This window comes from Raphanus sativus, unplaced genomic scaffold, assembly GCF_000801105.2.
Source record: "Raphanus sativus cultivar WK10039 unplaced genomic scaffold, ASM80110v3 Scaffold0848, whole genome shotgun sequence".
In the NCBI taxonomy this organism is placed as follows: Eukaryota; Viridiplantae; Streptophyta; class Magnoliopsida; order Brassicales; family Brassicaceae; genus Raphanus; species Raphanus sativus.
The window spans coordinates 16243-28943 of NW_026616162.1; the positions used below are offsets into that span (position 1 = coordinate 16243).

Consider the following 12701-nt stretch of genomic DNA (forward strand, 5'->3'; position numbering starts at 1 on the left):
TCCAGTTTGCCACTTCACTTAAGACCTATGCATGCTTGACTTTACATATTTCTTCTTCCACTTTTGTGTTTCCTTATTTATTTCTTGATCCATCGTCTGATGATGAAAGTTCAGATGGATCAAGAGAAGACTCACCAGCGTTGGGCCATTGCAACAGTATCCTAGACCATATACAAACTAGATGATCTTATTTTCTTCTTTTACTTATTTTATTGATCTTCTGATTCAGGTCCCGAAGAAAGAGAAACTGCTAACTGGAGCAATGACAAATCTAAGCCATGCTTTAGCTCAGCTAAAAGGAACTCTAATCTTAAGGGCAATAAACGTGTCGCGTTGAGTCCTACATTGTTTTTTTTCCAAAGGTATAATACTCATCTGTATGTCATTTTGTTGGCTTTTTATACTACATACATCCTCATTTGTTTTGTCCTGGAAACTGAGCAGAGATACATAAAATTGATTCCTTCCAGCAATTTTCAGAGACGGAGAAAGATGAAGGCTTGGGAAGGTCTCTTGTAGATATAACTGATGTTACGTTTCTACCTTGTAGCTTCTCTCCTGTCTTGATTTGATTACTCACAATGTCGCTGGGCTGTTGCATTGTTTGCTCTGCTCTTCAAAACTTTGAGAAAAAAACTGAAATCTGCAACTAAAAGGAAGTCATCAGAAGTTATAGCATCAGTCTCCGAGGAGATACATCTAGAGTTGGAGAATGTCAATTTCCGCCATCATCTGGAAGATTTCCATAGTAGTATTGAAGAACTTGAAGCAAACCATTAAGAGTTGAAAGGAACCATAAAGAAGCAAAGTATGTCCACTTTAATAATATTTGCTCTTTACTGTAAGGAATCTTAACATTGGAACTGCTATGAAACCTATCAAGGTTAGATTTTTTTTTGGCAAGAAACTTTTGATATTCCAGGAGGACAAATCTTGCCTAAACTCTCTTGTTTACGGGAACATCACACCAAAAACTCATGGCACATTTTGAAGGAGGCATCGAGACAAAGCTGGACAATGCAACAAAACGAATCACTTATGTCAACGAGGTAATTCTTGTTCTCTCTTTAAGAATCGCAAATTCTAAAATTAAATCAACATTTTCAAGTATTATCGTAAAATGGTGTCTTTTGCTTTTAATAGTCTGCAAGAGAAAAAATGGGGGCAGCTGAAGATGATTGTGGCAGAATGTTTAAGGATGGTGTGTTAGATTGAGACCCTACTCTCATAAAAGAAATCACACGTAAGAATATTGGAGGGAGCAAACAGAACCAAAACAAACTAATATCAACTATACGTTTCTATTTGTTTACATGTATTTTCATACATAATATCGGTATGGAAAGTAAAACCAAACTGAACAATTTGCTCAAACAAAGAAAATATTGGTAATATAATTCAGTAACCATCGAATCAAATCTGTAGCGATGGAAATATCAGAAAACAAATTTTAGTCAAAAAAAAAAAATATCACAAAACAACGAAGTAGTAGTAGCCCTGAAAGAAGGTGCGCGGGAGACAGAATAACACAGAATGGTATGAATCACGCGGCATCACGTGAAGTCCACGTGAAGGTGGCCATAAATCCATTTGTGGGCCCATTTAAATTGCTTTTTACTATGGGACCATTCCTTAAGATCATCTCCATCAATGATACTCTGTGAATCTCTCATTTTTTCATTACTTTAATATTTTTTTTTTCTCGTTTGACTTTTATATTAAAAAAAAAATTTATTCGGACCAATCGCAGACCACCACGTATCGTGAGGCATGTGCTACAGTGACGAGACGGGTTCACTGCACTGAACTTCCAAGAGACAGATTTAAATTTTTGTAATATTTTAATTTTTTTTTTTCGAAAACCGTGTGAACCTTTCCTTTGAGTCTTCAATGGAAATGCTCTAATATGAGGCATGAATCCATGTCTTCATGGCGTGAATGTTCTTTCCAACTCACGTGGGCCTTCTTCTCTCTCGTAATAAGTCACACAACACATCATACTGTTAAAAATCATAAAGTGGAATTTTAAAGGAGTATTTAGTATTTACTGTTAACGTAATGTTTCCAATGATCCAATCGATTTAAAAATGTATATTTGCTAGGCCGAAATTTTTAAACCTCTTTACTATTATCCACTAGGTGATACCCGCGCCCTGCACGGAGTGAATATATTAAAAGAAATTATAAATTTTAATCTATAGATATTAAAAATGTAAAAGCAATAATGACTCTTTTAATTTATCTTTTGTTTCAAAAAGCGTATTTTTACTAACACGTTTCGAGAGGCCACAAGATAAAAAGCTACGGTTCGGTTGTTAGATTCGAACTCTCTTTTCATCACTTAAGATATATAGATTTGGTTAAATAAGCTCAATCCTAATATCTAAAAAGATTAGAAGCTGACTCGAGTGACTCAAATCTCAAAGAATTCGAACTGATGGATTGTAATTGGCAAATATCCTGTCAACAATTTTTTTGAATGAAAATATTCTATCAACAATTATATAAATTTACATATTAAAAATGATATTTGACTTCGAACTTAACCCGGAAAAAATTATATAAATTTTAAATTTAATATCTATCACCATTTATGTTAATTTCGTAATAAAAAAATTTCGTTGCAAAAGTTTAGTCCTTGAAAGAAATATAACATGTTATTCGTTTTTGAATGTATTTTACAATCACTCAAGATTGCGTTTAACATTTTTATATACGATATTTTTATTTTACAATATAATCAAGTAGGCCTATAATCAAGTTTATATTGTCAAAGGCACAATCATAAATTTCACATGTCCCATAAAGTACAAGAAAATATTAATCAAAATAAAAGTCACGTACCAAAATTTTATAGAAGACCATACTAATGGATTTTTTATATATTCTTCAGTCCCTAAAAATGTCATGTATCATTTATGAATCATAAAGAGTATGATATTTGACTTTAAACTTAAACGGAAAGAATTGTATAAATTTCCAAATTTAATGTTTTCAGCATTTATGTTAATTTCGTAATAAAAAAGTCTTACTGCAAAAATTAAGGAATTGGAAGAAATTTAGCATACAATAATTAGCATAATATTTCATATAAGTTAGCATACATTAAGTGTATTTGTAATGAATGAAGACATAAATGGCATTAATTCTTTATAATTTCAAAAATTCATGAACTGATCTAATCATTTTTCAATTAACATTTATAAAGATTTGTCAATTACAAAACATTGGTCCTTAAGTTAAAGGTATGCATGAACGTATTATGGACTTCCTTATGTACTATCAGTTAATAATTTTGTCTATTAACATTTACATTTTGTATTTGAAAACATATAAAACAAATGTTTTATAGGGTTTAAGGTAGTAGTGTCTATAGGGGTTAAGTTCATGGGGATGGTTTCTGACTAAATTAAAATTTTAACTCTTAAAATCAAGTTCTCATAAATGTTAATCGATCGGATAATTATTAGGAATTTGGATAGAAAGGAAATGTAGATTAATAAATAATAAATGTTAATTGATTATGCATAATTATTTAAAAAAATTATAGAAAGAAAATGTATCTTGTGATAATCAATTTATTAGCTCAGTCAACCTCTAATTGACGCATCATATAATAAAATGATCAATCACGGCGAACATTGAATTTTTTTTTCCAAACATTCAATGATTTTTTTCCTATTTTAGTCACAAAACTTATGACAAATTAAGTATAATTACTATTAAGAAAATCTTATTTATATCTGAATATATTCTCATAAATAACTTATATATATCATTATTCACTTTATAAAAGGTCCATTAATTTAAAATTCATCAGAAACCCAAATAAATATATATTTCTTATTTTTAAATTTATATATACAACTAAATTATACTTCTACATATTTACAATTAAATAAAATATTTTTTTTTATAAAATATTTTTTTTTAAATTATACTTTCCTATGTTAATTCAAAATCAATTTATATAGTTTAAATCCAATTTTCTAGTATATTATAACTATGAGCATTATATTTATCTAGATGATAACCTGTGAGCATTATATTATAACTATAACTTAACTGTAAGTATTATAACTATGAGCATTATATCGAATCTTCAGGCAAAATATTTTATCATAGTTTATAGTAAACATAAAATATAAATAAAATATAAATTATGTTAGTATCATCTATCACTTTAATATAATATTTTGTCATTGGATTACTTATCCACATGGGTGTAGTAGAAATTATGGATTACAATATTGTATCATAAAAATTATTAAAATTATGATAAACATAAAATATAAATAAAGTATAAATTATGTTAGTATCACGTAAATATAATACTTTGTCTCATCCTTTGGTTATAACAAACATAAAATATAATAAACATAAAAATATGAGGCATATAAAATGTAGTTTATATGAGGCATATAAAATGTAGTATTACTTTGCTTATTATTATAGTTTAGCGATGTAGTATTACCAAGTCTACCAATATGAGGTATATAAAATATAGTTGTCGAATTATAAAATCATGATCAACGTATTTTTGGAAAATATGAGTGCACATTTCGTAGATATAAATAACATGCATTAAATATGAGGCATATAACATTTGTCCATTAGAGTGGCATGAAAGGTAAATATTTTAAGTAAGGATGGGCTTTTGAAAAAATTGTGTAAGGTGAAGTGTGGAGTTGCCACATAGGAAATGACACACATGTAATAAACATATGAACAAAAGATTTATTTTGAAAGTGATCTCCTCAAATAATAGAAAGGGGATTGTCATAATTAAGGATGTCAAACAAATTTATCCGTCCTCTTCCGTCCCGCAGCGGGTTCGTCCTGCCCCATAACATAAACAATCAATATTAGAAAAAATGAAGAACCATAACACAAACAATAGCTTACTTTTGCTACATGATCAGCACATTGATGTAATGAGGGAACGAAAGAAGATGAGAGAACCATGAGTTATGTGTTATGAACTATCATTTATGTCATGAGCCAAACGTTAAGATCAGACTAACTACTCACCACTAGATAACCTATTCACGTTTGTCTATGACACAAAAGGTCCATAACACAAATGATAGCTTAGTTTCGTTAGTTTTTTTATCATAGTTTAATATGGTTCATGTTGTCTTAACCAAATTTAATTTAAAAATAACAACAGTTCATAGTACTGTATAATTTAGCAAAAAAAAAAAACCGTGTTCATAGTACTGAAAACAAATTAAAAGGCAAGAAATCCAAAACTGTAATAAAGCAAAATACCAATTCATAGTACTGGAAAAAAAATCAAGCAACTTAAACATGAAAACAGTACCAGTTCCTTGGACTGGGTATTCTCTGGTTGAGAACGGTATCAATTCCTCGTATATCTTGACTGTTAAGCAGACCGCGCCGGTTAAGTTTGTGTAAGGAAAGTTTAGTGAGTCGGGATAGAAACGAGTTACGCTAAATCAAAAATGTAATTGATTCCAAAATCATGGTTCGGGTTCTTCATATTTTAATAAATATAGTATATTTATTTTAATAAAAGAATCACTGAAGCTCAAATCGTCATCATCAGAGCTTGAATCGTAATCCGGAGCTGGAATCGTCATTGCCGTAGCTCCCTTCATTTCCTCGGGAAAAGTCACACGAATCACATTTTTCTTATTCGATCTCTCACATTTTTAAGGTAAAACATGAAATGAAAAAAAAAACGTGGGTCCTTGTAATCCCGCTTGACCCGCTTTGTCCCATCCCGCAAAAGGTCCAGTCCCGCAACAATCCATTCCGCGAGGCCCACAAATTTGTAGGCTTAAAAAAACCCGGCCCAATCCCATCCTGCGACAGTTCTTTACGGGCCAGGTCCATGATTGCCATCTCTAATCATAATGTTTCCGATAAAAAATGTTTCCGATCGGTATAACCTGTAATGTTACCTGTTGGGACGGTTTAGTTATACCAACATAAGAATATAGAACCAAAAGTTAGCAAAAAAAAACATAAGAATATAGAAAATGCTTATTAATTAGTTCTGATTTTCTGTTGGACGATTTTTCTTTTCTCCTTTTTTTTTTGAACTTCAGCTTTCATTTTTCTTCTCTTTGTCTTTGCATATAACTGCTTCATGTAAACTAGGAATAGAATAAACTTGATATTGGTCCTCAGTCTCTAGATTAACAGAAATAAAATGCAAACATAATTAAAAAATTAGTGGCATCCTGAAACGCACCGCTTTGAAACTTCTCTACAGACGACAAGAAAGACGATTTCGCTTCCTCCGGACCGGTGTTGAGTGCGCGCGTTAGAGCGTTGCTTGAGTGTCCGGCTCCGGCGGGTCCCCCCTTCCTCTCTTCTTCCTCGTTTTCTTTTGCCTCTCTCTTGTCCATGTCGGTCTCTCCGCCTTGCTAGAGCTTCTGAGTTGGTGAGATCTGTCCGACGGTCGACCAAGCGCGAGGTTCGTCTATCGGGTTAGATCTGTGCTCTTTTTGGTTGTTCCGGCACGGTAGTAGCAGCGGTGGCTCGTGAGTGGTCGGCGTTTAGAGTTGGGACTAGATCTATTTTCTCGCTCAGATCTGGTTCGTTTATCATCGTCGTTTGGCTAGGTTGTCCAGTTTGGTTTCTACTCTGGTCGCGGTGGTCCCTGCTGTGCTTCAGTTATGGAAATCGATCTTCTCTCGGGTCTAGGTGTGGCTCCTGTTTTGGTGTCGGAGCGGACTGCCCTTCTTCTCGATTGTTAGGTGAGTCTGGTTTCTTTTGAGCCGGAGATGAGGTTTGAGCCAGGCTGTGCAGGCGGAGATTGCACCTGGTTTCTGTCCAGCCTCTCGTCGTGGTTCCAGGAGAGTTATATCCATTGCTTAGCGGTGGATTCCGGCGGTCGTCCATGTCTTTCGGAGACTGTCTTGTTTCCGACATCATCTTGGGCCTCTTAGTCACGGCTGCTTATCCTTTCTCTCTCGGGTTTAAGTGGCCGCTTATTTCTCCGAGTTATTGGTCTCATTGCGCTTCTTCATTTCTCTGCTTCCGTCGACACCGGCAATAGATTTTCTCAGCTTGGTTTTGGTTTCCGGTTCTCGGCGACCACAAGTGTGGAGGTGGCTCTCGGGGAGTCATTGGTCACCTCCGTGTCGTCGCTTGATCTTAGACCACATCCCAGCGCCGTTACAGAACTCTTGCTCTAGTGTGGTGGTGGTCTTGATTTTCCTTGCAGGTTTCATGAGGCTCAAAGGATTGGTGGTGGCTGTGATATCAATCCGCCTTTGTTCGGTTTATGGCATCTTGGAAGTGTGTACCTGTTGGGCTCTCGAGTACTCTCTCGGTAAGGTTCTTGGTTCTCCACTTCTTAGTTCGTCAGGTGCGTCACTGACAGTGATGGTAACAATGTCTCGAAGCGTTCATTGGAAGCTAGCTACTCTGGAGACGACAAAGGAAATTCCGACATCCGAAGAAATGAGGAGAACCTCACCTTCCTAAGACCATCGTTAATGGTTGAGAATAGTAACCGATTCTTAAGGATTTCGAAAATCGGACTAGTGGAACGTGCCGGATTTAGTGGGTGGACGAAACTAGAATGTAATAGATTGATTTATGAGCTTTTGTTCAAATAGAGCTTGTAACCGAATCTGATTTTCCTTTTTGGATTGATTTAATATATTTATTTTAAAAAAAATTAGTGGCATTATTGTTGGAGCATCGTGGAAGCGATTTTGTGGTCCGGTTATATATTTGCATGGTCCACCGTTATATGCCATGAAAAAGTATCGTATATTTGCAAATCATAACTTTTTAAAATGAGAAATACATTAAAAAGAATGTATTTTAGTGATTATGATTTATTTAGGAGATTGAGATAAGGTTAGGATGTAGAGCAATTTAATCTTTTTATTAACTAATAAACAGTATTTTGAAATTTTAATATATTTTTACAATAAAAATTAAAAAATATTGACGAGTTTGTCCCTTTTAAAATGAAAGTGTAGTGTGTCTTCTTTTCTCTTTTTTTTTTTTTGAAAATTGAGAAGTGTGATTTGTTTCTTGAAATTTTAATCATAGGAAAACCTTTAATTAATTAAAAATCTAAAATTATAATAAAAACTAAGTAAGAATTTAATAATTCAAATTATAAATTATCACTCTAAACAAACTATGCAAGGAAATGAACTAGATTCATTTTAAAATCCACACTATATATATTACAGTTCGATATTGCTTTATAAATTACATATTTTTGAATCAGAATCGAATACAGTTTTTAATTAATGTATAAATTTGTTCTCTACATAGAAGTTGACCATGGTTATAAAAAAAATTCTTAAATAAATTATCTAAAGCAAGATTGAATATTATCTTATCATTTGGATGGTGACATATAACATTTTGTAGATTTGGCTTTATCGATACTATTAAAAAAGAAGCAATCTTGAAAAATCGACTTATGCAAGTTGTTTGGACCCTTTCATTTTTAGTTCTACCTATTAAATACAACCAAATATTATAACTAACTAACCTTTATTATAGCAACCAAATTATATCCTATAATATGTTAATAAATTCATTTTTGTTTGTTGCCTTTTAAATCAATTCCATTATTACTATGTTAACATATTGGGCCTTAATTAAACTATCTATAAATCACTGCTTATACCCTGCGTACAAGAAAATACACACTGACAAACTATATACAGTATAACCAATTAGCCTGTTTCAAAAATAAAAACAATTAAACTAAAAGGACCCTATCTAAAAAATCGTATAGCTTAATCGTGATAGTTATAAATATGAAAAATATAATAATCTAAACATTACGACTTCAAATTTTTAGTGGTTATGGACCATGCAATAAGAACTATATATGACCGGAGTATTTACAAACCCTAACCCATGTTTCTTATACTATAAAACCGTCTTAAATTTGCAAACATCGATGAGTAAACCAACCTTATAACAGACCTTAGCATTCATAGATATCATTTTTCAATTTCGGATAAAAATATTTAGGTACTTCGATTTTTTGAGTATTTCAGTTTATAAATTATATTCTTAGGTTATTTTTTATTTTAAATTAAATATAATTAATATTTGTAGGTATATAATTTTATTTTAAAAATTCATGTAGTCATTCATTTTCCGGTTTGATTATGGGTAAGTTTTTGGTTTTCTGGTTCTAGAGATAATTAATGATCTATTTGGTTATTTATGAAACTCGGTTTGGTTTTAGTTTAGGTTTTCCGATTTTTTGTTTCCGGATAAATATGTTCATAACTATACAATATCTTATGTAAAAATTCATATAAAATGAATTCTTTTAATACCGAAAAATAAATCCGCGCTTTCGAAGCGCGGATCAAAATCTAGTTTTTCTAATTATTTTTGAAGCAGAGAAAAATTGGGCGGTGGAGAAGAGAAGTTGGCCATAACTCACAAGGTTGTCTCTCTCGGAGTCTTCTTTTGTATATTTCATTATCGCCCCGACATTTTTGTCTTCTCCCATACTATACGAGGTCGAGGAAACGGAACTAGATGCACTCCACATTTATAGCCTTATAAAGTTATAGTATGATAAATCTTCTTAGACACTAATTCCAATAATATTACTAAAAAACTGAAAATAAGTGAAAGTGATATTCATTAATTAACTAAAATGTCCGGTAAAAATTCCAAACTCTTATTATTATGATTTTTTTATAATTATAAAGAATGTGAAATCTCATGTAACAAGCAGAACAAATGTACCTTCACTTTACACCATAATTTCGGTAAATAAAAAATTTAATAGTCGAACTCAATGATTAAATAACGACAACACTACTATTTTTAGTAACAAAAATGAATTCTTCTTTTTTGTAACATTGAATGCTTCTTTTTTTTTGTAATACTGAAGCTTTTTTATTTATCAAAATTACAGTTTACAAAAAGGTTGCAAGTACGGACTGGAGCATACCTCTTCATGAACCACAAGAAAAAAGACCAACGTGTGAATTCCCAATCTATCCCATTCTACGATTCATAATTCTGGAAACAAACTTTCTTCAGTTTGCTTCAATGGGAAAAACTCCATATGCATCATTATCCCAACCAAACGTAATTTCCCCATCATCGAGCTTCAAACCAAAGTAAGTTCTTATGTTCCATCTACAATTCTTTTCATATCCATATCACACGTATATATGTAAATGCACATAGTGAAGTGATGTTTTAATAGACATGACTCCCTTTTTGTAGATTAAGCGATCAAGATTATATGGAACTGGTTTGTGAAAATGGCCAGATTTTTGCAAAGAGTCGAAGACCTAACAACAACGGTTATTTTCAGAATCAACGTACCCAGTCTCTCTTGGATTTTTATGAGACCGAGTATGATGAGGATTTCAAGAAAAACATCAAGAATCTTGGAGACTCCCAAGTTGTTCCTGGGAGGGAGCCTCAGCACCCACAACAAGATGAAGAAACGGATGAACAAACGAATGATAACAATAATAATAAGAAGAAGAAGATTAAGCCATCCAAGAACGAATTTGAGAGAAATGTCTGGTAAAGGAACACACGTTCTGAGTCATCAAAATTAATGAATGATTCTTTGAAAGGTTTAAAGAATATTGAAGTTACCACAGCCCCTCCTGATGAGCAATCTGTAGCTGTTGGAAGATCCACGGAATTGTATATTGTGTCTTCATCTAGAGGAACTTCAAAAGATCTAAATTGTTGTTCTTTAAAAAAGAGAAAGTATGGTGACATGGAAGAAGAAGAATCAACTTATTTACGTAATGTAAGATTTAATTTGATATCTAGTTAGATTAATTCTGGTGTTAATTCTTTCACACATGGTGGATCGTTATTTATTCTTATCTTTCTTGCTATGCAGTCGGATAATGGATCAGATGATGCGAGGATACGAGTTACTGCGACAACAAGAAAGACTGTGGCTAAGAGAAAACGAAGCACAGAAAGCCATAAGTTATCCGAAAGAGTGAGTTTATAACTTCATAGACACTCTCATCACATTAAATTTCACCTTAACAAAAATTTAAAAATGTATGAATGAAAATGGAATCTAACTAATGGCAGCGATTCGTGAAACAGAAGCGAAGAAACGAGATCAGCAAGAAAATGCGTGCTTTGCAGGATCTACTACCTAACGTTTACAAGGTTTAAATCACATGAAAGAGTAATTCAGAGAGTTAATCTCTTTGTGGAGATTTCTGAATATGTTTAATTGTTTATAGGATGACAAGGTATCATTGCTGGATGAGGCTATCAAATACATGAGGACCCTTCAACTTCAAGTTCAGGTACTCAAAATAATACATTAATTTCAGTGAAAAACCATGGACTTTTATCTACACAAAACAACTGAGAATTATTATTATGACTTACGTGTTAATTGTTTATTAATTAATTATCATTGACATTTATGTAATATTATGCTGATATGATTAAAGCTTAGGTCCAATCAAATGTTTCTGTTTTAATAAAATATATATTCTTATAAAATATTTAACTTTATATTCAAATATATTTTTAAATGAATGGGTTTCATATATATGAAAATAAAATAGACTAATCTGTTAATTAATTTACTTTATATTAAATATTGTAGTAGTTCAACCTGCAAACAGTTAGTTTTCATAATTTTTGAGTGTTTAAATTGTTTATATTGTTTGGACACAAGTTTGATTATTATATTGTTTAGACACAAGATTAATTATTATATTGTTTAGAAAAATGATTAGTAATATAATATTATTTACATAATTACCTTTAACGAGTTCTTTATTTTTATTAATTATCGATGACATTTATGTAATATTACATATGATCAAAGCTTAGGTCAAATGTAATGTTTTTTTAAAATAAGATAGAGTGTGAAGTGCTTTTCTTATCAAAAAATTTCGTTTACCAATTTACCTATAAGATGTAAAAATAATTCTCGATTAAATCACTAGAAGCTGGTTTCATCTTTAAAAATTAATGATGGTGAACAGTGAACACTAATGAATCAAAAGTTTAGTTATATATTTTACGGAACTTATTTACATATAGTATTCTTAACATGTTCTAATGATCGTTTATAGATGATGAGTATGGGAAATGGAATGATATCATCTACGAGTTCGATGTTGCCAATGGGTCATTACTCTCCCATGGGTCTAGGAATGCATATGGGCACAGCAACAACAACAACATCAGTACAACCATTTCTTCCTATGAATGTGCAAGGAACCGGTTGTTTTCCGTGGATTAACGATGCATCATCGCAGATGCTAAGAACCTTTCTTAATCACCCCACAGGACTAATCCCAAACTCTCCCATCTTTTCTCCACTGGAAAGTTGCTCTCAGCAATTCGTTGTGCCTTCTTGTTTTTCTGAGACTCATTCTACCTCCTTTACTCCATTTTCAAAGTTTGCATCGACATCAAACTTAGAAGATGCAATGCAACTCAGAGGAAGCAATGGTTATTGATTATCGCTCCACTGATCGTTCCAAATATAGCCTACTTTGTGTTGTTGTTTCTGGATTTATGGGCTTTGGGTCTTGGACTAATTGAAATTGAATCCGACTATTCCCAAATGTTCTATCGCAACTATTAAGTTATTACGTAATTTACGTGAATCATAGAATGCAACACTTGCAACACAAAACATTTGCATGGTAATGTAAACGAACTACATTATATGAAATACTAGAGTCGGCCCGCCCTACGGGCGGGATATT

The 12701-nt window shown here is 32.3% G+C and overlaps 1 long non-coding RNA gene and 1 pseudogene across 1 annotated transcript; both read left to right on the top strand.

The window, feature by feature from the left end:
• Positions 1-1413, top strand: LOC130503181 (uncharacterized). Its single transcript, XR_008940681.1, has 3 exons — positions 1-362; positions 445-1049; positions 1144-1413. It is a non-coding gene; the product is annotated as an uncharacterized LOC130503181 (long non-coding RNA).
• An 8800-nt stretch (positions 1414-10213) lies between these two features.
• LOC130503182 (transcription factor PIL1-like) lies at positions 10214-12449 on the top strand (annotated as a pseudogene).
• The last annotated feature ends 252 nt before the right edge of the window (positions 12450-12701 follow it).